General features: G+C 45.0%; 1 long non-coding RNA gene across 1 annotated transcript; it reads right to left on the bottom strand.

Annotated features, from left to right (window-relative positions):
* Nucleotides 1–1,919: 1,919 nt before the first annotated feature.
* LOC125115158 (uncharacterized) lies at nucleotides 1,920–25,868 on the bottom strand. Its single transcript, XR_007131992.1, has 3 exons — nucleotides 25,406–25,868; nucleotides 10,984–11,180; nucleotides 1,920–3,559 (listed from the first exon to the last, which is right to left on the bottom strand). It is a non-coding gene; the product is annotated as an uncharacterized LOC125115158 (long non-coding RNA).
* Nucleotides 25,869–26,436: the final 568 nt, after the last annotated feature.

Raw genomic sequence — 26,436 nt, 5'->3', positions numbered from 1 at the left:
AGTAGGGGGCTTATTCTTCTCTCTGTTTATGTATGATACCAAAGTGTGCTGAGGGGAAGGGGTTTGTTAAGGTATATTTTAAAACTAATTTAGAAGTGGCTTGTTTTTAATACCACTGTCTTCTATCTTGCCCTGGGATCAAACAGTCTAAACTCAAACTTGAGGCTTCTGCAGTTTTTTTAAATACAGCAGGAATGGGGGACCCACTCACTCCCCTACTCACCAGTTTTGCCAGCGCTGGTTGCTATATCCTGTTTCTTCATTGTGAATCTCTGCAGACTGAAAAGCAAAGGCTGGTGATCCTCCTCAGGTCTCAGCTGACGTGCCCATCTCTACCTGCAGCCCATGGCTGGTAGGACACACCCCCAGCAAAAGCACTGGTATGTAGAAAAAGTTGTTCCTTCCCTTTTGCTCATTTTATTGGAAGAATTATTATGGCTGGGAGGCAGGTGCACACCTGTGGCAGTTGAGATCTTTTATTAGAATACATGCTTCCGATGCTTATGATTTTTGTGGAATCAAACCCCTCGTTACCGATTCGTTTCAGTCTGTTTCAGGATCAGAGATCATACCTCGAATCCTGGCCAGTTGTCTCACCAATATATGTCATAAGGGGCCCAGGGCAAAGACAAATAGATGGCCCAGCCAGAACCACTACTTCTGGAGAAAAACAACTCAAAGGACATGTCCTACATAGAGCAGACCGTGGTTAGAGGTTGGCATGATTGCGGTCACTAAATTAGCATGGGTCTCTCAGCCAGAGGCTAATCTAAACCAGACCTCATACAATGCCAGGCCATGAGTACACCACAATCGCAATTAAAGAGAAAAGAGGGAGTTCCCATTGTGGCTCAGCACTAACAAACCCAAATAGTATCCATGAGGACGTGAGTTCAATCCCTGGCCCTGCTCAGTGGGTTAAGGATCCGGCATTGCTGTGGCTGTGGAGTAGGCTGGCAGCTACAGCTCTGATTCGACTCCTAGCCTGGGAACCTCCAAAGGCCGTGGGTGTGGCCATTAAAAAAAGGAAAGAGAAAAATCACTCTTGGTTGCCGAAAATGTATTTTTCACATGGCAGGTACTTAGTAACACAATGAGATAGGAAGGCATCTGGAATAAACAGGAAAGGCAATTTTGTTTACTCATCCTTGAAAGATTAAAGAATTTTGAATGTATCTCCAGGGCCAAGCCCTTTGCATGCTTCCCTTTCTCTTCTGACTGTAGCCGCATCCATCCCACCTCTGTCGCTACATTTTTGTTGCTACTCAAGATCTCCAGTCTGCATGGTCCAAGGGTATCTACTGCTTGATCTGAACCCTCCTGCTAACTTCCTTTACCTGGTCCACCTAGCCCTCCAACTGCTGACCAGCCATCGTCCTTGGACCCTCTCGAGTTTGGTCTGCTCTCTTTTCAGGTTGTCTTAATATATGTACAGAGTCTCTCAAATGCACTTCCACTTGAAGGCAGAAGTCCGGTCTAGGAATCCACAGCAAATGCACTTTCTCAGTGGTGTAGTTAGGAGTGGTTTTCCCTCTACCATGAACACGCGTTTATTTTGCACACTAAAGTCTTTCTCAGTTTACTTCCAAAATTCAATATATGAACACGCGAAACTTTGCTTCTCTTGACTTTTTAGACCTTCTTCCCATCCCACGACTCTGGCTTCACTAGTGCCATTTATCTTTGAATTTGCCACTTTGTTTGTTTGTTTGTTTTTTAGGGCCGCACCTGTGGCATGTGGAAGTTCTCAGGCTAGAGGTTGAATCAGAGCTGCAGCTGCCCATGTACACTCCAGCCACAGCAATGCAAGATCCCAGCTGCATCTGCGACCTACACCACAGCTCATGGCAATGCTGGTTCCTTAACCCCCTAAGCAAGGCCAGGGATCAGACCTGCATTCTCATGGATACTAGCTGGGTTCATAACCCACTGATCCACAATGGGAACTCCTGTTTGGGTTTTTTTGTTTGTTTTTTTAATCAAAGTGGATATCATAGACTCATTGTGTCTCTACAGGTCAAATCATAGTACATTGTTGCCAAGAATCCATTTCTCTGGGTGAATGGAAGGCCTATTTTTCAGTTTTCTTTTTGTTGGGGATGACTGCCTTGATAAAACTTAAGTCTTTCCCTGGCTAGGACCTAGTAACCCCTCCAGCCAAATTACAGTGAATTTTGAAACATTTGGCCAAATATTGGGCTCTACTGGAATTTTTACCTTTTTGAATTTTGGAATAAATAGGCTATCAACAGGACTGCGGATAACTTTTGATCACACAGAGAAACATTGTAATAGGATTGTTTTCTGTGTTAATATAATGATTTAATAAAGACATTTGGCACATAAATAAGTCTCTCATAGACCAAGCATTTTGAACAATGAGAGGATTAAGACCAGCCTATAGGGGATATTAGCAAAAGTGTCTTTTCTAGCTTTGTAAAACTCTTCCATCTGTTTAGAGATAAATTCATTATTCTTAACTAAAAACCCTCCTGAAATAGATGTGGTGAAAAATGTTCGGCCCAGTAATGAGCCTTCCCAAGCAAGCTTAAAATGGCTTAGAAACAAAAGGCCATGTCTCCAAACAACGAGGTCCCACCTTTGTGTTTTATCTGCAAAACAGCAGAGTTTGCAAAGTCTGGATCCCATTTCATTGGAACTGAACGTAAGTGTAGTGCCTGGAATTCTCCCAAATGAATAAATTCTTTGCTGATAATTTTTAAATGAAGAAAGATCAACAGGATAGGGGCGTAGGGGAGGATTATAGGCTGCAGGGTGTGGGGGGGGGCAGCACATGCTCACACAAGAGTGTGTGTCCACGTGTGTGCCTGCCTGTGCACACGTGGTTGGAGTTGGGGTAATAGAACATAAATGAAAGAACACAAACCCTCATCAAACGTGCCCACTGATGCAGGAATCGATAAAACAAGAAGGGGGTGTGTGTGCGTCTTTGCATTTAGCAGATCATTTGGGAGAATGGTGGACATAATTCTTTTTCTTTCTGATGCGCCCCGCTGAATTCCGTCTTCCTTTCTTGGAAACACCCATAGATTGACTTCCTCTAAAAGCACTCCCGCGGACTCTTCGCTTGTGTTCATTCCTGCTCAGTTTTCCTGTCCCATTCTGAGGACAGCAACATCGGCTTTCTCACATCAGCTCCCGATCGTCCGTCCCTGTTTCTGGAGGCTGGCTTTTCCTCCCCGGGATGGCAGCCAAAATGACGCCAGTTTGTGGCAGGCGAGAGAAGGCCCTGCGGACCGTCTCTCCCTTGACTTTTCCTCCGTTTGCGAGGTCTTGCTGCGGACAGAGCGCCCCGCACCGTCTGTGGTGATGCCAGTGATGCCGAGGGCGAAAGGCCACAGCATCCTCACATTCACGCTCGGGACCGAGGCTGCCAAAGGAGGAGCTGAGTGACTTAGGTGTAAAAACCTCTCCACCCAGTCTTGGCAAGTCCTGCGATGAACACTGTTGTCTGGAGCAGCCGCTTAAGGTTCTCGTTTGGCTTCTTTGAAAAAAATGAAGGAAAACGAAAAGGCCGTCGAGTCTCCTCCTTTGACCACTGCAAGCAAGGTAGAGAAAAAGAAAGTTAACAAAGAGAGGACACGGGTCCCTCCTCTTTCCTTCCCCTCTCCCCATCTGTGGGCAAAAATCTAATAAAGATGATTAAATTACATGTCTTTTCCTCCCATTGAAATCCATGGCATACTATTCAAATATTGGAACTCAGGAAATAAGGCAGGACAAGGTCCCTCATGAAACCTTAGAAGGCAGCACAGGGTCTGAGCTGGAGGTCTGCCTGGCTGGGCGGCTCTAATTAAGAAATCACCCTGCTGAGCAGAACTTAATCTAAATAAAATATAAAAAGGAATTCAGTGAAAACCATTACCTCCTCCCCACACACCTCAGGTCCCGAGCCTCCATTCCTCTCCGCCCCGTCCTAAGAATAAGAAGGCTCCCTCCCAGCGCTGGGGAGTTCTGTGTTGTTCTGTGTGTCCAGGATACAGTCAAGGATAAAGACTCAGCTCTTGGGAGTTCCCACTGTGGCTCAGTGGTAAGGAACCCAACTACTATGCATGAGGATGCAAGTTCTATCCCTGAACTCGCTGAGTGGATTAAGGATCCATCCGTGTTGCCATGAGCTTCGGTATAGGCGGCTCAGATCCCATGCTGCTGCAGCTCCAATTGGACCCCTAGCCTAAGAATCTCCATATGCTTTGGGTGGAGCCCTAAAAATACCGCCCCCCCCCAAAAGACTCCACTCTCAAAGAGAAAGCTGGGTCTAGTGCTGCTTGTGCTGGCCTTCGGCTGGGTGACCAGACATTCTCGGGGCCAGAGGCAGATGCAGCCTGTGTTGTTTGGGAGTCCATCTTGTCGTTAAAGAAACAAACAAAAAAATCATGAAACACTGTTTAAATATTTTTTAACAACTCCTCCAATGGGAGTCCCTTTCCCCAACTGACTGCAGATAAGTATTGAGCAGTTAAACTTGAGTAAGAATTCTGTATTCCAGAATGGGCTAGAATGTCACTATTTGAAATATAAGGGAAAAATCACACTTAAACGGAATAAACAATAGTAGAACTAAAACGTTATTTAAAACAATTTTTCGGAAGAGGGGATAATTCCAAAAACTGACTGAAAACAACATAATGGTTTTTGAGCTGTGTACAACCACTATTTCTGTTGAAAGGTGTTTTCTCCATTGTGCAAAATTCCTAAAAAAACGTAAGGACAGGAATTGGCAAGCATCCCATCTCTTTTGAATTACTTAGCACATACTAAGTATTCAGAAGTTCTTACTGTCTCTTTCCTCTGAAAAAATGTCCTTTTCTTTTTCAAGCCAGGTGGATATTTTCTTTTTCAATCACGGTTTTGTTTAGAAATGCCCACATAAAGAAATAAGAGATAAATTCTCATATTTCATACAAATTCTCAGGACAGTCATGTCTCAAGTAAAAATGCCAAGCTTTACATGGATCTGAGCAGAAGGACAATAAACGTATAATAATTCACAGCCTCTCTGTAGGCTGGCTGGGTTTTGCTTGCCTATCCATGAGCTGTTTTTGACGGAGATGGCCGCCTGAGAGGCACTTGGTTCAGTACCCTTGTTTTGGTGAGTCTTTTAACCTGTACTGAGTCAGCCTCCGACTGCTTCTGCATGAAGGTCCTTGGTCATCCTTCTGCCAGTGGGGGATATGTGTTTACCCTCATTTCCAGCCACACACCATAGACACCTATGGTGTCCGCCAACACGCCTGTGTTGTGTTCTTGCTGTTTTATTGTTCTCCTCTGTGGTTTTGCGTGGGCTGCCCTGTCTGCCCACAATTCTTAAATTGTTTAAAAAAAAAAAAAAACCTGTTGAAAGAGATGGACCCTCGCCCTAGGGAGGAAGAAGATGCACATATGCATGTAAACACAGATTTTGGCAAACAATTTCAGGGAACCCCTGGGCCCTCTAAGGAGTCCAGGGTCACCAATTTAAGGACCCTTGAAAGATTGTGCCTGCTCTCTTTTCTCCTCTGATAAAGACGCAGAGACTCTCTCCTGTGACCCAACTGGAGTCCTGATCCCTCTTTCTGACAAGGTCCCGACCTTGGGCTCTGTCGTCAGATGTGGTCTAGTTTTAGCAAGTCTCCTACTGGATGCATTTTGCAAAAATCCCCCACCCTTCACATTGGATCAAATTTCTCATCCTGCACCCTGGATATATGTGCTCACCCTGGCCAGTCTTCAGCAAAAATCCTGTCACGTTGGTTTAGCCAGAATCCCCGTATTCTTGATGTTTTTTTCTGAGTAATTTTCCACCAACTAACCCCCGTCTTGTTCCTTAGCTACAAATCTCCATTAATCCTTATTGTATTTGGAGCCGAGCCCACTCTGTCGCCCCTACTACAAAACTCTGTCAGAGTAGACACCCCTGAATAAAGTCTTCCTTGCCGTCTTTAACAAGTGCTGTGAACAGTTTTTCTCGAGCACCTCCCATCACAGGAAAGCCCCTACTTACCCTCGAGGGGACCTGTCCACCAAACCTTCCCTGACCAACCCAGCAATAGTTATAAGCACAAGTCCTGCCTCCCTGCTCCCAGTTACCCTTGTCTGCAAGTCTAGCATGTTACACACAGGCCACAAGGCAGTAATTATTTGTTTGCATGTCAATCTTCCACTGGCCCAGGGGTAGGCACATTTTCTCTTAAAGGCCCAGAGAGTAAATATTTCAGGCTGGGAGCCACATGGTCTCTGTAGCATCTACTCAACTTTGCTACTGTAGCCAAAGCAGCCTTAGACAATGTAAATAAATGGGCATAGCTGTGTTCTGATAACCCTTCCAAAACATTGCAGTTAGATCGTTGTATCATTTTCGTGTGGCACAAGATAGTCTGTTCCTTTTGTTTCTTTTGTCCAACATTTTTTTTTTTAATGTAAAAACCATCCCTATATCATGAGCTAAACAAAAACAGAGAAGGGAAAGGACAGACTTAACCCACAGGACGTAGGTCGCTGACCCCCTAGTCTAAGCTGAAGAGAGGCTCTCAAAGGTAAATCTTATGGATTTTTGAGTTTTGTTATCTAGTTCCTCTAGTTTTATTTGAGCTTCACCAATGAGTACCTACTTATACAGAAAATGGGTGAAAAAAACGCCTAAGTGACCAGTTTGCTTGAGACAGACACTGATGAGAACAACCATAGTTGTGACTTGGGGGACATAGGTCGGGTTCCATGTTTCTTCATGTTTAGGGACATCTCTGTGGTTAGCTGCCAAAGCTACAGTCACCCTTCTCTAAGCCTAGGATGATTCCAAAAGTCACTGGGTAGGTGCCTGAAACCTTCTAGAGTAGTCCAGGAGTTTCCGTCGTGGCGCAGGGGAAATGAATCTGACTAGGATCCATGAGGACACAGGTTCGATTCTTGGCCTCACTCAGTGGGTTAAGGATCTAGCGTTGCTGCCGGCAGCTACAGCTCCAGTTCGACCCCTCGCCTGGGAATCGATACGGGGCAGGTGTGGCCCTAAAAAAAAAAAAAACAAAACAAAACAAACAAAAACAAGTCCAGTATCAGTGTAGTCAGAAAATACCTTTTATTAATTTTTTTATTTTATTTTGTTATGCAGCAGAAGATAACTAATAACATCAGTGTATATGACAACTGGATGTATGTGTAGTTTTCTTCCCCACCAAAATGTTAAATCCCTCTCGGGCAGGAGCTAGTTACATCATCCTTATTTTGCCCCATACAGAATACACGGGTAAAGAAAGTTTGTTAAATTGACTTGCATTTGGGGTTTCATTGAATTCAATTAATTCAAACAACAGTAGTGATATTTAATTCATCAGTGGTAGGACAAAGCTAACAGCAGTTCAGGGCAGAATGTTTTTGAAAGTTGTGAGAAAAAAAAATTGTTTGGATTTGTACCCAGTTTATGCTTCACAGACTCAGGGAGAGGGGAGGTCATTCCTTTGCAGACGACTTCGAAGTTGTTGCCTTGTAGCCAGAAGACTTCGAAGTTGTTGCCTTGTAGCCGGCCATACTAACGTTCCCCATTGGATGGTCGGTCTACTTAGGCAATTTTCCTCCCTTCTCTTGCTTCGCATATTACATGGTCAGTGAAAAATGCTACAAGGAGAGAGGAAAAAAATGGAACTAGAACTGTGAAAAAGTTGAAAAAAACAAAGACGAGGGAAGGAAAAACAAGAGCAGAGGAAAGAGAAGGAGTCAGAGCACCCAAGCCAGATGCAGAGCAAGGATTCGAAAGAAAAACGTCTGATTTTCCCATCTCTCGTCCTAAATATTTTGACAAGGAGCTTGGCATTTATCAAACAGGAAAACAAGAAAAACAGAAGTTGTCTTCCAGGGACCCAAGGCTGTTGGAATTCAATGACCTAATTCGGTATAAGGTTGCAAGGAGTGATTACCTTTCTTGTCTGAATTTCATGGCATCAGGACCTCTGTTTTCTCAACAGCACAGGCCACACCACTATCAGAGGTCAGGAGTAAAGAACAAAGGATGGGAGGGAAAGTCTGGATACTGGGCTTAGAAAACATATTTTTAAATCCCTGTAGATTCTCATGCTCTATCTTACTGGTTGCTTATCTTAGCAGTTAAGTCCACTTTTCATTACTTTTGTAGACATTATATAATATCTTCTTCCCTTGCTCCAGTCACCAGCTGTTAGCCAGTCTCATCCCAGAACAGGGTGGGGGTTGGGTCGGCTTCAGCAGAATAACCTTCACGCTGACAATTGAGACAACCCGTTCCCAGCTACTGAGCAAAGCTAAATTTTCTGCAATTGAAATTAGAACACACCCTCACACCATGCACAAAAATAAACTCAAAATGGCTGAAAGACTTAAATATACGACAGGACACCATCAAACTCCTAGAAGAAAACATAGGCAAAACACTCTCTGACATCAACATCATGAATATTTCCTCAGGTCAGTCTCCCAAAGCAATCGAAATTAGAGCAAAAATAAACCCATGGGACCTCATCAAACTGAAAAGCTTTTGCACAGCAAAGGAAACCCAAAAGAAAACAAAAAGACAACTTTCAGAATGGGAGAAAATAGTTTCAAACGATGCAACGGACAAGGGCTTAATCTCTAGAATATATAAGCAACTTATACAACTCAACAGCAAAAAAGCCAATCAACCAATGGAAAAATGGGCAAAAGACCTGAATAGACATTTCTCCAAGGAAGATATACAGACGGCCAGCAAACACATGAAAAAATGCTCAACATCGCTGGTTATAAGAGAAATGCAAATCAAAACTACCATGAGATACCACCTCACACCCGTCAGAATGGCCATCATTAATAAATCCACAAATAACAAGTGCTGGAGGGGTTGTGGAGAAAAAGGAACCCTCCTGCACAGTTGGTGGGAATGTCAACTGGTACAGCCACTATGGAGAACAGTTTTGAGATACCTTAGAAATCTATACATAGAACTTCCACATGACCCCGCAATCCCACTCTTGGGCATCTATCCCGACAAAACTCTACTTAAAAGAGACACATGCACCCGCATGTTCATTGCAGCACTATTCACAATAGCCAGGACATGGAAACAACCCAAATGTCCATCGACAGATGATTGGATTCGGAAGAGGTGGTATATATACACAATGGAATACTACTCAGCCATAAAAAAGAATGACATAATGCCATTTGCAGCAACATGGATGGAACTAGAGAATCTCATTCTGAGTGAAATGAGTCAGAAAGACAAAGACAAATACCATATGATATCACTTATAACTGGAATCTAATATCCAGCACAAATGCACATCTCCACAGAAAAGAAAATCATGGACTTGGAAAATAGACTTGTGGCTGCCTGATGGGAAAGGGAGGGAGTGGGAGGGATTGGGAGTTTGGGCTTATCAGACACAACTTAGAATAGATTTACAAGGAGATCCTGCTGAGTAGCATTGAGAACTATGTCTAGATAACTCATACTGCAGCAGAACAAAGGGTGGGGGGAAAAATGTATACATGTAAGGATAACTTTATCCCCTTGCTGTACAGTGAAAAATAAATAAATTATAAAAAAAAAGAAAGAACCAAATCGACCTCAAGAAATATATGTCTCGTTCATTATGAGACAGAGCTGTGATTCATAAGAATGTAAACTGATGCGAACTTTCTGTAGGATAATGTGTCTCCAGTTTTTAGCATTTGTTGTAGTAAATAAACAAAGCAAAGATTTCTTTTAAAAAAGCAGTGACTATTGGAGGTCCAGCTGTGGCACAACGGGATTGGCAGTGTCTCTGCAGTACCAGGACGCAAGTTCAATCCCCAGCCTGGCACAGTGGGTTAAAAGGATCCAGCGTTGCTGCCACACAGCTCAGATGTGATCCCTGGCCTGAGAACTCCATATGCCACAAGGTGGCCAAAAAGGGGGAGAAGGGGAAAGGCAGTGACTATTAACCACCAAAATGATCTCATTGACTTTTGTTCTAGAAACATTTTCACACTTATTACTACTTAGTAATATTTAATACTTACACGTGCCTCCCATAATATCAGAGCTCAGTAAATGGTGTTTAAATCTTTATAAGACAATGTTCTTGGTTGCAAAAAAAAAAAAAAAAAAGATAAATAAAACTATGTTTGCCCTAAAAAAAGAAAAGAAAGAAATCTAAAAGAGTTCAAAGTTAAAACAATCTGTTAGAATTTTTGGTTAAGTTTCAAAATTTTTACCTGTACAGTGGGGACTAAATAAATAGTATGTGTCTCATAGGGTAATTTTGAAGGTTAAATATGTGTAAACGCCTCAGGCTACTGCAAGATTTGTCACCTTTAATGCTGTTGACATTTCAGGTGGGATAATTTTTTGTTGCGGGTGCCTGTTCTACGCACCGTAGGATGTTTACCAGCATCCTAGCTTCTACCGGCTAGATGCTGGTTGTACCCCCACACACCTGCCACCACCCCTCCATTGTCACAATCAAAAACATCTCCAAACATTTCCAAATGTCCCGGGGAGCGGGGAGGGAGCAAAATCTCCCCTGCTTGAGAACCAGTATTCTAGTGTTTGGCATATAGGAATTGCTCCATAAATATTAGATGTTATTTTGATTATCATTGCAATTTTTTCTAACAGCAACATCACCCTGCAAAGAGGACAGCTCTTCGCTCACTGAAATTTTTAAAAATATTTTTAGAAGTTTAAATTTTGTTTTTAATTTTTTAAAACTATTTTTTTAATTTTTAAAAATCTTTAAAATAAATTTATTTATTTATTTACTTATTTATTTATTCACTGCAGCAGGCAGAGGTTTGATGTGGGATCTCAGTTCCCTGGCCAGGGATTGGACCCAGGCCATAGCAGTGAAAGCGCCAAGTCCTAACCACTAGACCACCAGGGAACTCCCTCCCTGAATCTGTTAAATAGTGCTGCATTTTTGCATCCTTTCAGTGGGGAAAGTGCTGGAAAAGGGCAAGGTCATTAATTTGAGAGCAACCCAAGAGGAAACCTACCATCTCCCAGGGTGTTTTCTTTCATGGAGAAAAAGGGCTGCCATGCCATTCGACTCTAAGAATTAGGTACCCGTCTTAGGCTCACAGTGTGTGAGATGCTACAGGAGTCTTCCATTGGGCATACATTTTCCAGCTGGAGGCACCACTGGGTTTTGACTCTTGAAGCTGTTTTTGGAGGTTTCCAAGAGTGCCACCCCCTGAGAAAGGAAGGAGAGAGATGCTCAGAAGGAGACGTCTCTGACAGGACTTAACTCCCTTTGCTGCTTTTAGTGGTTTGGTGCTTGTTTGGGTTTCCAAGTGTGTTTTTTTGCCGAAATTGTTCTTGCATATTCTAACAGTATTTGCTGTAGGTGTTTTGATACCATGCTGTTTTGAAGGGACTAATGTTTTTCATGGCATGTCTTGTGCGAAGTGTACAAACTGAGAGGTAAATGTTGGTGACTGAATAGAGCGCAGTATTCCTCAAAGTTTTCAACCAAATAAATGCTAGTCGCAGAGAAAAGTGAAAAAGAGCTCTGGGGAGTCTGGGAATGGCCAGTTGAAAATGTGAACTGTCTCTTCACCTCTTGGTTTTAGCTTTAGAACACATGCATATTTTACTTTTTACGCGAAAATATTTTTTCATTTGTTTCAAAATATGTAAATGGCCTCTCCACATCGGGCCCTGGCTATCTGGTGGCTTTTCCTACTCCCCTTTGGAAAGGATACACAACGCACTTGCAAAGGAAGAAAGATCTTGGCCTTGAAATCTGAGAGACCTACACAAAAACTTGTTTTATTTAAAAAAAAAAAATTGTCAGCATGGCCAACACTCAGATCCTGCATTTATCCCTTCTTCTGCACTCTTTTTCTTCCTTAGCGCAAAGCCTGACTCCTCCCAGGATAAGTCGGTCATTTTCTCTCTCTCAGTCCCACCACCTGTCTCCATGCCAGCTTCCACACTCTTTCTACGATCTGCTCAAACCTGGGGGTTTCCCCTTTCTGGAGGCCTGTCTCTCTGTGACCTTCAAGTTCATCAAAAGCTGTCTTTTTTTTTTTTTTTTTTTGCTTTTTACAGCTGCACCTGCCCCGTGTGTACGTTTCCAGGCTAGGGGGTCATATTGGAGCTGCAGCTGCCAGTCTCCACCACAGCCACAGTAACACCAGATCCGAGCATCAGCGACCTATACTGCAGCTGGTGCCAATAACAGATCCTTAACCCACTGAGCCAGATCAAACCCACATTCTCATGGAGACTAAGTCAGGTTCTTAACCCATGGAGCCACAACGGGAGCTCCTAAAAGTGTCTTCAATCCAAACCACCAATGAGGATTTCCCTGATTAAATTACACTCCATGACAACTGCACTTCCTGCACATTAGTCATATCATGTCACCACAAAGGAATGCTTTAAAAAACTTACTTTCCAGTCAAGCTTTCTTCCCTCAATTTATATTTTTGTAACTTTCTAATCTAAGGAAAAGTAATGTCTGTGTGAATTTGCGTTTCAAAAATCACACATTTTCTAGTAAACAACAGATTCCACATTTGTGTTTTCTAATAAAAATATAAGCAGGAACTACTTATAATCTCTCCTTATGGCCTAATTCTGATTTCCTTGAGGGCAAGAAACTTATCTCTTTTCCATCTGTTTTCTTCCTAGTGTTTAACTCAAAGGTGTGAACCCTTAAGACATTCAAAAAAGATATGTTGAGTAAACCTAAGAAAGAATGAATGATTGTATTTCGAAAATTCGTTTCTCTGAACTTTAGTTGATCTGCACACTTTGGCAAAAGCACCTATTTATGATACCTTGTTGGTATTCATCTTACACGGTTCGCTTGTTGCCAGGCAGTTATGGGCTGGTCCTAGGCATGGTCATTGAATTTCCCTTTTTATTCTTGACCTCACCCATGTCCTTCAAAGCCCCAAGCATTGAGTTTTGCCTATAGTAGGTACTTTCGAAATATGATGGAATGAATGCCATTTGCAGCGTAACACAAAGAGCTCAGGCAAAAAGGAACTGGAGAAAGGGTAATCAGTGAAAGTAAATACCAGCCAACTTGTCCCCCCAAATATGTATATGATTAGATTAAACGTTCATAAAGGGAGAGAAGACCATCTGGGGAAGGATGATGGGCACATCTGGGGATTAGGATACCAGGACCGAGACTGGCTCTGTAGATATTGTCGGCCCTCCTTATTTTCTGCAGCGCTGGGTTGATGTTTTCTGGAGTTAAGAACCTGGGGTATGGGAGTTCCCTGGTGGCCCAGTGGTTAAAGATCCAGTGTGGTCACTGTTGTGGCCCGGGTTACTGCTAATGGTGCAGGTTCAGTCCTTGGCCCAGGAACTTCCACATGCCACCCGTGCGGCCAAAAACAAAACGAAACGAAACTAGAGGATGATATTTTTTCTTGATATTTGTGTTTTATTAACTCCCGTATTCCAAGCAAGGGGACAGTCTGTTATGAGGAGGCTGTGATCCTCTGGGTTGTTAAGAACTTAATTAAAAATCATAACTGATAGGCGTTCCTGCTGTGGTGCAATGGGTTAATGATCCAGCTTGTCTCTGAAGAGACGCTGGTTCAATCCCCAGTCTGGCCCACTGGGTTAAGGATCCAGCATTGCTACAGCTGCAGCTGTGGCGTAGGTCACAGCTCTGGCTCAAATTCGATCCCTGGCCCAGGAACGTCCATATGCCATGGGTACAGCTGAAAAAGAAAGAAAAAAAAAAATCCTAACTTGTGTATAATACATGTGACCTGTGGATTTTTTTACTTGTCGATGCTCTCAGGAGTTTTTCAAAATGAAGACAAGCCAGCAGTAATAGCACAATTAGAAGTAATAGCATTGACTGTGGGCAGAGTGTGCTGGTTGATAGAAGAAATAGTGGGAATGAGATCATGATGGGACCGTAGTTCCAACAGGAACTGGAATTATGACTTTGCCTGGCCTTCGTCAAATACAAAGACTTTGAGCACTTTCGCAGCACTCAACTCTAACTAGGAAATTAGAAAGCAACCTTAGAGCTTCCATGCCAGACATCACAGGAACAGGAGTTCACATGAAGTGTTGTTCCATGGACCCAGTGGACACACTCTTACTAGTCTCAGCTAAGTTGCCTATGACACCTCGAAGTCCAATGCGAGTCACCTGGAGGCCACATACAGCAGTCTCTCTTCTGACCAGGTGAGACACAAGTGGGTCTTCCAGTCTGCAGACCCGCCCAGTCTGACAGAAAGACAGCAGCTGCGGAGTGGAGCATTTGTTACTCTCTTAGGCCAAAGAGTAGTGAGAACACGACACCTGAATCTGAACAGCACTCAGTTACAGATGTGTGATAAATGACTGAAAAATCTTCCAGCGGGCCTCTCAACTTCAGGCATGATCAGTTTTTCCAGGAAGACTGACACAAAGCTGCCATTCGGTGGACAAGTACTCAAGAGAAAATTTCTTCCACTAGTGAGGTTTAGCATAAAGAAAGACACAGCATAGGAGGCAGTCCAGGCTGGCCTTGTCTGGTGCTTACAGTCAAGCTGGCCCTTCACCTGGCACCTGTAAAGCACGCCCAATGATACCCACCTCATGGTGTTGCTGGAACGGTCCCATGACATAATGTATGGGCAGTGCCTGGCAAGAGCTCCGTCTGCAGCAAGCATGTACAAATGCTTGATGCATGGGAAAGACGAACACCCAGCCACACACCCCACCGCCTGCAGAGCCACACTGTCAGACTTAGTCTCCACTATTGGCTGTGATGAAACAGGGCTAACCAAGAGGGCCAGGCCCGCAGAAGGACAACAGGAACATTCCGGCAAAGCCAATCTATAGCTCACGGGCAGTGAGGAACTAAATCTTTGCCGTGGAGTCCAAGGGATCCGTGGGCGGGTGGGGATGCTCCCTGTGGGACTTGTGAATAACTGCCATCAGCCCACCACCTAATTCCCAGGACTGAAGTTGCTTCCTTCCCTCATAATAACTGTCCACTAGGTAGCTTGCGGCCAGTGGGCTCAAAAACAGAAGGCGGTTAGTGTCAGCCTCCCAAGATGCCAAGTAGAGACATTTTTCTCAGGTTTCTGGGTGGGTTTTTAAGCCAACACCCTTGAAGGGAAGCAGAGCCTGCCCGCCACAGGCATCTGGGACACAAGGCCTACACAGTATTTTTGAAAAGTCAGTATCGCTCACTGATGATAAAGGGGCATTCACCACCGCGGGCAAAGGCACTCCATGGAGTGGGTGGAGTTGGGGCTGCCAGGCGGTCCGAGGACCAAGTTTGCAGCCAATTTTCTTTTTCCACCAAGTCTAGCATTGAGTAGGTGCCAATACAGCTAAAAGCTTTTGGAGACACCCAGAGACACAGATAGTGAGCCCCCCGGCCAGCCCCCCAACCCCTGTCTTTTCCATGGAACTTCGCAGCAGCTACCAGGGGCGTCATCACAGAGCATTCATTTTTTCCCTTGCCTGGTTTCCCACATTCTGTGACCACCTTGGAGTGTGCCAGGGAAAATACTGAGAGCCTAGGTAAACGAAGGGGAACCCAACATTCACCAGACTGGCCTTAAAATAGCCGGCGGAACGCCCCCATCCCAGAGAGTACACAGGCAGTGACTGTTAACCAGTGTGCTCCGAGCACCCACCCCCGCCCCAGGCCGGCGAAAGCCTATCTCAGACAGAGGACAAAGGAGTAGCCTTTGCTGCCTCGGTCCCTTTGCCCCCGCCCCCAGCCCCACGACTTCGGTGAATATTAATGAACACAGAGTGACCTGATTGATGCAAACCAGGGCACGACCACTGGGCGGGGTGGGGACCTCGGTGAAACATACATCTGGCGTGGGGTGGAGGGTTGGACGAAGAGTCTGCCTGCAGGAGAGTGGGGGCTTGGGGATTTGCAGAACACAACCCGGACTGGGCATGGGGCAGAAAGAAAAATGTCTCCACACTGACCATGGGACAGCCAGTGGAACTCGAGACTGTGTCTCGAGGCTGTGTGTTCCGGATGGAGTCGTGCACCCAGGGAGGGGGCGGGCGGCTCAACGGGAAGAGATGGAGTCAAAGAACAGGAAGGAGATGCTAGTCCAGGGTGAGAACAAGGAAGCATGTTCACGTAGAGTATATACTTCACAGTATATACACCTCATCAGCATAATGTTTTCTAAGTGCTCTACCTGTTAAGTTGCCAGATTTAGCAAATAAAAATACAAGATACCCAGTGAAATTTGAATTTCAGATCAACAGTGAATAGGGTTAGGATAAGCCTGTCCCACCTGCAATATCTGCATATACTTATGATTTTTAAAAAATCATTTTCATGGGAAATTTAACATCCAGCTAAATATGAGTTCTAGAGAGACGAAAAATAATTATTAGTATAAATGTTTCATCCAGCATTTGAGACCTACTTATACTAAAAATGTTGGTTGTTTATCTGGAACTGAAATGTTAACTGGGCGTTCTGTGTTTTATCAGCAAACCTACAGCCATGTCTAACCTCCTCAACCAGAATGAAAACTCTCCCGGAGTGCCCGATACGGCTCAGCAGATTATGAAACCGACTAGTATCTATGAAGATGCAGATTTGATCCCTGGCCTTGCTCAGTGGGTTAAGGATCCGGCATGGCCATGAGCTGTGGTATAGGTTGGCAGATGCAGCACCGATTTGACCCCTGGCATGGGAACTTCCATGTGCTGCAGGTGCAGCCTTAAAAACCAAAAAAAAAAAAAAAAAAAGGAAAAAGAAAAGAAAAAAGAATGAAAACCCTCAAGGACATACTTTTCTGCTGGATTCTCTGCAAAACCTAAGGGTGCCCATGTAATGCAGTACAGAAAAGCATAATCACTGGCATAAACGCACACTTTGCGATCCATTCTGCCTTAACCTACTATGAGCCACGTGATCCTGGGCCAGTAACTTCACCACTTGATTAAGTGGTGAAGTTATTGTTTCCTTGATTTTCTCATCTACTATGTAGGAAAAATGACAGATACCTGCCTTAGAAAGTGGGTACAAGGAAACGGTAGGGATAAAGCTTTTACTGTATCCTAGGCTCAGAAAAAGTACTCAATAAATGTTAGCTATTGTTATGGCTATTATTATTATTGGATACTTTATAAATAAGTGGATATGATGGAAAGAAAGTAGCTCCTGGCTGTCAGAGACCTGCCCGAGTGGACCTCTGGGCTTTCTCCACCAGCTCTCTGACCTTGAGAGAGACTTTGTCCTCCTGTCTTTTCCTTGGGGTTTCAAGATTCCTTCCAAGTCTAAAATCTCACAACTTAAGTAGACTGGATGGATGAGAACCAAATGGAATAAAAACCAAGTCAGGGGAAACGTGTGAAGGGGATAAAGTAGAAGTGCCCTGGAGGATGTTTCACCAGACGAATAAAAGAGGCTGTTCCAAAATGCAGGACTCTGACCCCTCGGGGCTCTGATCTCACAAAGGCTGGGTTTTGGAGACTTAGACAAAAGAAAACCCGCAAAGAGCAGAGTATTTCTGCCTCGACTTGGATTTACACCGAAAGGAGCCTTGTTGAAGCTTGAGTGGGGAGCCCTCCCAGTTGGCAACCTACCTGGTGGCAGTAACTAAATTCACAGCATGCCAGGGCCAACATGGCAGAGACGCCAGGGTCCCCACCATCCACAAAGCCTTTGGGGGCCCAGAGTTAGTCTTTGATGATGGGCAGCATTCCCAGATAATTTCACATCTCACTAGTGACTTTTATAACTATTTCTCATCATCTCCGGGAAATTATTACTGAGCCAGAAAGAAAATATTTGCCCCTCTCATATTATTCTGAGGAAAGAGTATGGGCATGAAGAGGCCAGGGATAGGCACACATCCTCCCAGCAATGGTTTTCCCCCCCTCCCCAACCATGACTCTTTTCTGTACTAGGGAATGGAAGCATATGGAAGAGTTTCCATCAGCAATTCTACTAACAATATGAACTCACTTCACATTGGATTCAGAAGCCTTTGGGGACCAATGCAATCAAGAGAAGATACAGTAGTCCCCTACTCCAGAATATTTGCAAAACCCCTGGAAGGCAACATCATTCTTCGATACAGCAATGACTTAAGAGGCTGAGTCTAGCAACATCCAGGTGCAAATAAATGTAAGGCAGATGGCATTCTTTTGTGACAAAATGACAGAGAATGGGCTGCATGTGAGCTTCCAATGGGCACATGTATGGTTGCATAAGAAAGGGAGAATCTTGAAAGGATAAAGAACATTCTATGCAAAGGTAGGAAGGTTTTAAGAGCTGCCAGAAAATCAGCATGGAGGGGAGCCTAGCTGAGAACAAGGTGGGTGATAGGCGAAGAATTCACCACGTAGACTAGGCTCTGGATTCAGTAAATTAACTCACAGGTCGCACTTAAATAATTGGATTTCTTATTATTGTTTTTCTATTGCGCTAAGATTGAAGGAGATTTGCAAGAACATTGAATGGTCCAGCAATTTAAAAACATTTCCTCAACCACCTTGAAATTCCATCCACTGAATCATTTTGATAATACATTCCTAGAGGAGTATAAATCGGTTCACTGTCTTTGAGAGGCCTTTGGCAACAGCGTGAGAAATTACAAATTGCATTCTCTTCAAGGAGCCATTCAACTTTCAGGAATTTATCCTGCGGGAATCCTTGAACGTGAACCAGGCTATTTACTCCAGCGTTGTTTATAAGACCAAACTACTTTGAAGCAGCCTAAATGCCCACAAGGGGATAAGTTAAGTCAGATATGCTATTAATAATTCATAGAATAAATACAAATTAATAATGAGTGTAGAAGCTCTTTAAATACTGGTATAGAACAATCTTTAAACTGTTGTTTAAAAAAAAAATCAAGGCACAAGAAAGCTTGTAAAATATGCCACCATATTGTTCAAAATTAAAGGGGCTTCAAGGAAGTAGAACATAATTTCCTACCCACTGGGTATGGCTTAAACTTAGTGCCATATTCCAAAGAAGTGCCAAAGAAGTGTGGAAGGGAGAAGGAGTAACTTTACAGTGTAGAGACCTAGCAGACACTACCTCAGCCAGGTGATGAGGTTCACACCACCCGTGGTAAGTCATGTGGGTACCATGTGCCTTTGCTAGGATGATGAGAATGGCATTTCATCTTTTAGGTCATCCTCCCCAAAACACCACACCCTGGCAAACCATGAGAAAACTCTTGAGCCAAACTCAAATTAAGGAACCACCTACAAAATACTTGATCAGCCCTCTTCCAAAGGTCAAGGTCATCAAGGAAGGTAAGTCTGAGAAACTGTTACAGACTGGAGGGCCGGAGAAAACATGATGATTAAATGCAAGTCAATATCCTGATTGAGATGCTCAAACAGAGAAAGGATGTCAGGATGAAACACATCAAATCTGATAAACTATGGAATTCCGTTATTGATAATGTACCAGTGTTTGTTCATTAGCTGTGACAAATGTGCCACAGTAATATGTTAACAAAAGGAGACACTGGATGATGGCATATGTAGGAGCTCTGTAATAGCTTTGCAACTTTTCTTTAAAGCATTTATAAGATAAAACACATTAAAAAATAAAGGTAGGGATTATACAATGGCCATAAAACATCTATGGAAGAATATGCCATAAATGAACCATTTCAGTTGCCTCCAAAGAAAGATCTGCTATTGGAGAAGTTTCACTATATGCACTTTTATGTTTGGAATGGTGAATCATGCAAATTTACCACGACTTAAAAAAATTAAATGTACTGGGAGTTCCCGTCATGGCGCAGTGGAAACAAATCCTACGAGGAACCGTGAGGTTGTGGGTTCAATATCTGGCCTTGCTCAGTGGGTAAAGGATCTGGCGTTGCCATGAGCTGTGGAATTCCGTTATTGATAATGTGCCAGTGTTGGTTCATTAGCTGTGACAAATGTGCCACAGTAATATAAGATGCAGCTCAGATCTGGTGTTGCTGTGGCTCCAACATAGGCTGGCAGCTACAGCTCTGATTAGACCCCTAGCCTGGGAACTTCCGTATGCTGCGGGTGTGCCCCCCCCCCAAAAAAAATTAAATTTACATTTTGTAAAAAACAAAGTCAAGTTTTTAATCCAAGTTATTTCTAAAAGAAATGTTAGTTTATGTGTACTGTGACATATGGAATGACTAGCCAAGGAGCACCTGCTATATAGTATAGGGAACTCTACCCAGTATTCTCTGATAATATCTATATGGGAAAAGAAGTTGAAAAAGAATGCGTGTGTGTGTGTGTGTGTGAGAGAGAGAGAGAGAGTTCTGCTGTGGCACAGTGGATTAGGAATCCGACTTCGGTGGCTTGGGTTTCTGTGGAGGCACGGGTTCAATCCGCAGCCCTGTGCAGTGGATTAAGAGGGTCCAGCATTGCCAGTGCTGCAGTGTGGGTCCCATGTGCAGTTCAGATTCAATCCCTGGTGCAGGAACTTCCATAAGCTGAAGGTGCAGCCGTTAAAAGGAAGAGAGAGAATGAATGTGTGTATAACTGAATCACTTTGTTGTGCAGCAGAAATTTCACCGCGTTGTACATCAACTCTACTTTCATAAAAATTTTTAAAATGAAAAAAAGACATGTTGGTTTGGAGATGCACTTTTTTGAGTAATCCAGTCCATCAGTAGTCCCCGCAAGAATTAACCGATTTGGGTTAATTTCTCATATTGATAAGTTGGAGAGTCCGAAAGAACAGGGCTTCAAGGACAATGGTATTGCAGATGCGGAAGCGTTGAGGGAAAAGAAAGCCCTCGGTAAGGTCTGAAAGTTGGATATGGCTCAGGAAGGTTCTGAGCACCCAGGTCACCAAAGGGAGGGCGGGGAACAGAGAGAAGATGCCCAGTGGCAGTGACGGGATGTCACCAATACTAACATGGCTGACATGAAACATACCTAAGATTAGCTCTCCATCAGCTTCCCAATAGACTATATTCTCTATCACCCCAGCTCCAAAATGAGCCTTTCTCTGCTTTGACCCTCAATCAGGAAAAATGCTCAAAGCTATTGGATGTCTAAAGGGCACTCTGGACCATTTGAGACCGGACTCTGAAGTCACTCCCAGCTGCCCTGACCCATCCCCCTTCTGTTTCAGCCACTACTTGGCAAAAACCCACAGGGAGGTGACAATGAAGTGAATTCACACTGGACTCCAGAAAGAGAAACCGGGCCCTTCAGGCAGAGCCATAAGCCCGAGGGAAAGGACACAGGATTAACAGGTCCCTGAGCCAGCAGGGGGCCAGGAGCCAGAAGGACACCCACCAAGGGAGGCAGGGAGACAGTTAATAACTCAAGGTGACCAGTGAAGCCAGCTCGTCGTGGGGCTCCAGTCTGGCTGATGGCAAAGTCAAAACAGAGCTGTCGGAAACTGGGAAGGCGCTGTCACTTTTACTGTATTTTTCCACACGTATTTTTATTTATTTTTGTTAATTTGGAAATGTTGGTGGGGAGCGGAAAACGCAGGCTGGAGGACTCCTGGGGTCTGAGACGGGAGAGGCTGTGTTTCTGCTTGGCTCTCCATAGAATTCAGATCAGCAGCTCCCTGGGGGCCTCAGCCAACGGGGGCAGCTAGGTTACCTAGCCGAGCCACCCGCCCTGTGGAAACACCCTCACCTCTCGTTTTCACCGCCTTCCCATGCCAGCAGCCTGCCAGCCCTGCCAAATTACACTAAAAGCACGCTCCGTCCACCGGCCACACCAGCCTCCTTGCTACTAAACCCAGCAGCTGCTTCACAGAGATGGAGAGAGACGAGCAACACCCCCAACGTGGGCAGGAGGGAAACCCAGGGCTGAGGGGCGGAGGAGAATTAATATCCTCTGTGCTCGTCCCAGCTGATACATCGGCAAATACCCCGCTACCACAAAGCCTAACGTTTGAGCAGGGAGCCCCGGGAAATTCACAAAGAGGAAGCAGTGAGCCCAGCGTGTTTGACATGATCCTGTGCCCCAGTTCGGGGAGAGTGGGGGAAGTTAGCACACACTGTGGCAGACGGCCTGGGAGGTTTACCTGCCCTTTGGCTCCTAGAACCCTTGGCTTCTTGTTCTGACCTTCTAGGCATGAGTCTTTACTAAACGCTCCCTGTCTAGATGATTAGCAGTATTTTCACCACCATTGAACGTTTAAATGAACACTTTCTACATCAGAGGGCATGTCCTCCTCCAAGATTAACCTTGGAGATCTTTTCTGTTCTTTTTTTAGGGCCGCACCGGCAGCATATGGAAGTTCCCAGGCTAGGGGTCTAATCAGAGCTAGAGCTGCCGGCCTACACTACAGCCACAGCAACACTAGATCCGAGCCTCATCTGCAACCTACACCACAGCTCACAGCATTGCTGGATCCTTAACCCACTGGACAGGGCCAGGGATCAAACCCGCATCCTCATGGATACTAGTCGGATTTGTTTCTTCTGCGCCACAATGAGAACTCCCAACCTTGGAGATTATTTTAACTTCTCACAGAGCAGACAACTCGACAGTAACATCAAGGGTAAATGTGTCTGTCCACCACCTCACACACACCCACACACCCACACCCACCCCCCCCCACACACACACCCCCCACACACACACCCACACACAAACTCCCCTCTCTCCTCCAGCAAACCTTTCTAATTGCCTCTGAGTTCCCCCCAAAGGGCACTGGATCGGCTAACCCTAAAACAGCAGCTCTTCAAATGGCTCAGCTGGCGAAATGTTTCCCTGTAAGGTGGCCCAAGCCCTATCATGGTCCTTCATAATGGCTCAGGGCTAAGGCCTGGTGGGTTGTCCGTTGCAGACCAGATCTGCTCTGTCCCCTGACCTGTCTCAATACAGTTCCTGTATTGTTCTCTGACCTGAGGATGGAGGGAAGGGGGAACGTGCCTGCACACAAAACTTCCCTCGAAAAGATTAGTGCAATTATGAGCCAACAGTAATGGCTACAAGCCAATCTGCTCGCAAATCCTCGCGAGCACCAGGTCACCTCAGAGTCTCCTAAAGCCCCAAACACAAGGCTGTGTGTTCTCCTGCATGTGGCACGTTGTTCTAGAAGGCAACTAGGCCAGTGCTTAATGCCGCCCTTACCCACAAGGCCAATAAGCAGAGAAAAAAAACAAAAACAAAAACCTGTGACTAATGAGTGTGTCTGATCCTCAGGTCCCCATGCCCCCATAAGTCTGTAAGAGGCAGATGTCCGGGGTCAGACATCCGGAGTGACTGCTTCACCCCATGTCCTTTGGGCAAAATGCTGAACGGAACACGGCTAGAGTACAGCTTGTGGTTCGTGTTAAGCGCAGACCTGTTGGGCAACGACAGGCTTTCTCCCCCTTTCACCTTACAACCACCACTGGCCCCTCTCTTACCACTCTGCCGGCCACGCTCATCTCCCGTTAGGAGTTCGGAGCGTGTTTCGGGAAGGAAAAAAATTGTTTCAACTTCAGTTGTTCTTATACTGCAGACATACTTCAAACCGTAGTCTCAGAAAATATGGACTGATTGTTAGCCTACCCGATATATACTGATGGAATACAGATGATGGAGATGTACCAAGAAGGAAAGTTGGAGGATGGAAAGACTGGTGACCTCTTTAATGCCAAAGCAGTCAGTCGATTAATTGAATTCAAGTCGCTGATATATTAAATGAAACGTTAAAAGAATTTGCCAATTGAGTCCAGGCCACTAGTCCAATCACTGTGAATATTCTACTCAAGAAAGCCCATATATGTGTAAATAAATGCAGAGGTAACCACTACCTACGGTTCAAGGAATGATTCCTTCATTCTCCCAACGCTTACTGATTTCCCCCCCTACCGGAGGCAGGTTTCTCTTAGAGCAACCACATTAAAAATCCTGTTATTTCCAGAGAAATCAGTACCGTTTGGAAAACACAGGCCTGGGAAAGAAAGCCTGAATTCTGAGCAAATACAAAGGACATTTTCTACGCAGTGGCAAATTGGGAAAGCTTGCACGTGTCTGTGCTTCCTTGTTGAGAAGACCTGGGGACATTAAACTCTGCACATGTCTATGAAATACATTTACAAAGTGTTGACTATAACCTCGCTCCTACGAATTAATGCCACATCTTGGCCGTGTTCGGCCTTATTTCCCATGCAGCAGGCATGAGATCTAGAGCCTACATCTAAATTACCAAATCACAAAGACTCACTATTCTCCGGTATGATTAATTAATTCTCATATGCACACACCTGAACAGAACAAGCTGTTTGTAACTTTCATAGTTACATAGTAACTGCATAATAACACACACACACACACACACAGCCGTTCCCATCCTGGAAATCCAAGGTTTTAGTTAAACTCCAGAAGGCCACCTTTTGAAATAATCAGAATACAATAATCAGAAATCTCTGATGAATCACTTTCGCAGTCAACTCGCAACATGGAGCTTAAAAATAATAATAATAAACAGATCATTCAGAAAGTACCTGAAATTCTGAGCCTAAACGTGTTAACGTAAAACAGCCTGATCTTATAGAATATGTACACCAAACCACTCTTTGGTACGATTCAGTAATGACGAGCCAGATGTGAACACACACCTGCTAGAACAGTTTTCTCCTAAGGGTGCCTAGCACTGAACAACATGATATTAGAACGCTGTCCGTAAGCAAGACGGGCATTTTCGAGGCTTCATCCAGCAAATATCTGAAGTATGCACATCGCACTCAGACTCAGTCGTGCCTGTCCACACACCAACAGACACAAATCCTTCCAGACTTTATAGTCCTCTCTGTAGACCTGATATAATTTCATCCTGGTTTATTACTAGCTCATGTTCCCAGCAATGGTGATTGTGATTCAGGAAAAGAACAAATAGTGGAGCCAAGAAGATCGAGGCTCTGTGGAGGCCCCGGGTTACTTGTCAACCCAGAGGTCCAGCCTATAGGAGCCAGCTCACCAGCACCTGCGTGTGGAAGAACTTTCTAGAAGGGGATGCTCACTGGGTACCAACTCACAGGAGGAAACCAGATCCACTGGTGCCTGCTGCTCATGGGTGCCCAGGCTACATCTCTTTGAAACCAGACAGGGCCAAGCGTTCCTTTATTCACTTCGGGTGAATCTTGCAAATTGAAAGCAAAGGAGGATTACGGAAGAGGCGAAGCTAAGGGGTAGAGGGGCAGCCCGGACCCAAGGCAGGAGAGCCTGCTTGCTAGGAGGAGGATTCTTCAGAGCCTCTCCATTCACCCACTGCTGATTTTCCCCTCAAATCCAATGAGTCCACCCAGCTCTTTGAGTGAGTCCGCCCAGTCCACAGCAGCACGATTCCTGTGCGGAGTCTGGCACGCTTCTCCCACAGCAGGCCCCCAGCCGGGATTCAGCTGGAAGACTGACATGCCCACCAGTGCCTAAACCGTGGCAAAAGGGGGAGGAATCAGAACCACCTCGAATCATCTGCCCGAGTCAGTGGGGAAAAAACATCAGACTCCACTGACGAGCAGTATTTTCACCCAGGCAGCGACTCACCTGGATCTGGCAAGAGGATGGACAGAGAAAGTCAGGTCAAGCTCCAAGAATCCAACGGAGCAGCATCCAAGGGGAGCTGCTCTGCCATGTTCCCCTCTGTCCCTCAGGCGCCGGCGGGTGTGGTGCGGTGGACCAAGGATACGGTCTTGATAAATTCAGCCAGGTTAGAGAAAGGGGGCGAGACGTGCCATCTCTCCCTCACTTTCCAACCCGCTCCTGAAGCTAAAAGCACCCAGCGCTGGTGTGCCGAGTGCCCGCTCCCGACATTGAATGAGCCGACAGAATACCTCAATCTGATCTTTTATAGTGCTTTGTTTATTACCTGTGTGCCCTTATTTCATAAGGGAACTGAGAAAAGGAGAGAGAGAGAGAGAGCGCGTGCTCGCGTGCAGGAGTGATGAAGATGACTCTTAGGAGCAAAATCCAAAGACAGCTTTTCTTAAGCCTCATTCATAGCAGCAGACGTGGCCAAACAACCTAGCAATTGTTCTCTCAAATGTCACCTTTCTGTATGGGCCACTGTGCCGATAAAACTCGGCTCTCTCGTGTTTTGCTCCCTGGTGCCCCCCCCCAAAAAAATGGCTGTGTTATCCTCCAAATATCTGCCCAGAAATTGAACCGACAAGAAAAGCTTTTCTTTGACTCCCGACCGCCACCCCCCAGCCCCCACCCCAGCCGTTTTTTCTTTCTTCTTCACGCAGCTTGAACAATTTGGCTCTGTTCTGGGTGCATTCCTGTGGCCCATTCTCTTTCAGTCCCCTGCGCAGGGCTGAGGATGGTGGACCAGGAGAACACAGGCCCACATTCAGACCCGGGACGGTGCTTGCAGGGGGGGCGGGGGCAGGGAGGAAAGGGAACCGAATCTACCTAGGATGGTTGCGCCACCAACTTAATACCTGGGCACAGAGACAAAGGCTCTTTAGAAAAAGCCCCAGGCTGCGGGGCAACCCACTCCCCCACCCTGCAAGAGTTCAAAAGATAACAGGAGCTGAAAATAAAGCCCTCGCATAATTAAAGTTTTCCAAGTCATT

The sequence above is a fragment of the Phacochoerus africanus genome, chromosome 14 (assembly GCF_016906955.1).
Source record: "Phacochoerus africanus isolate WHEZ1 chromosome 14, ROS_Pafr_v1, whole genome shotgun sequence".
NCBI lineage: Eukaryota > Metazoa > Chordata > Mammalia > Artiodactyla > Suidae > Phacochoerus > Phacochoerus africanus.
This window is presented reverse-complemented; position numbering and strand designations above follow the sequence as displayed.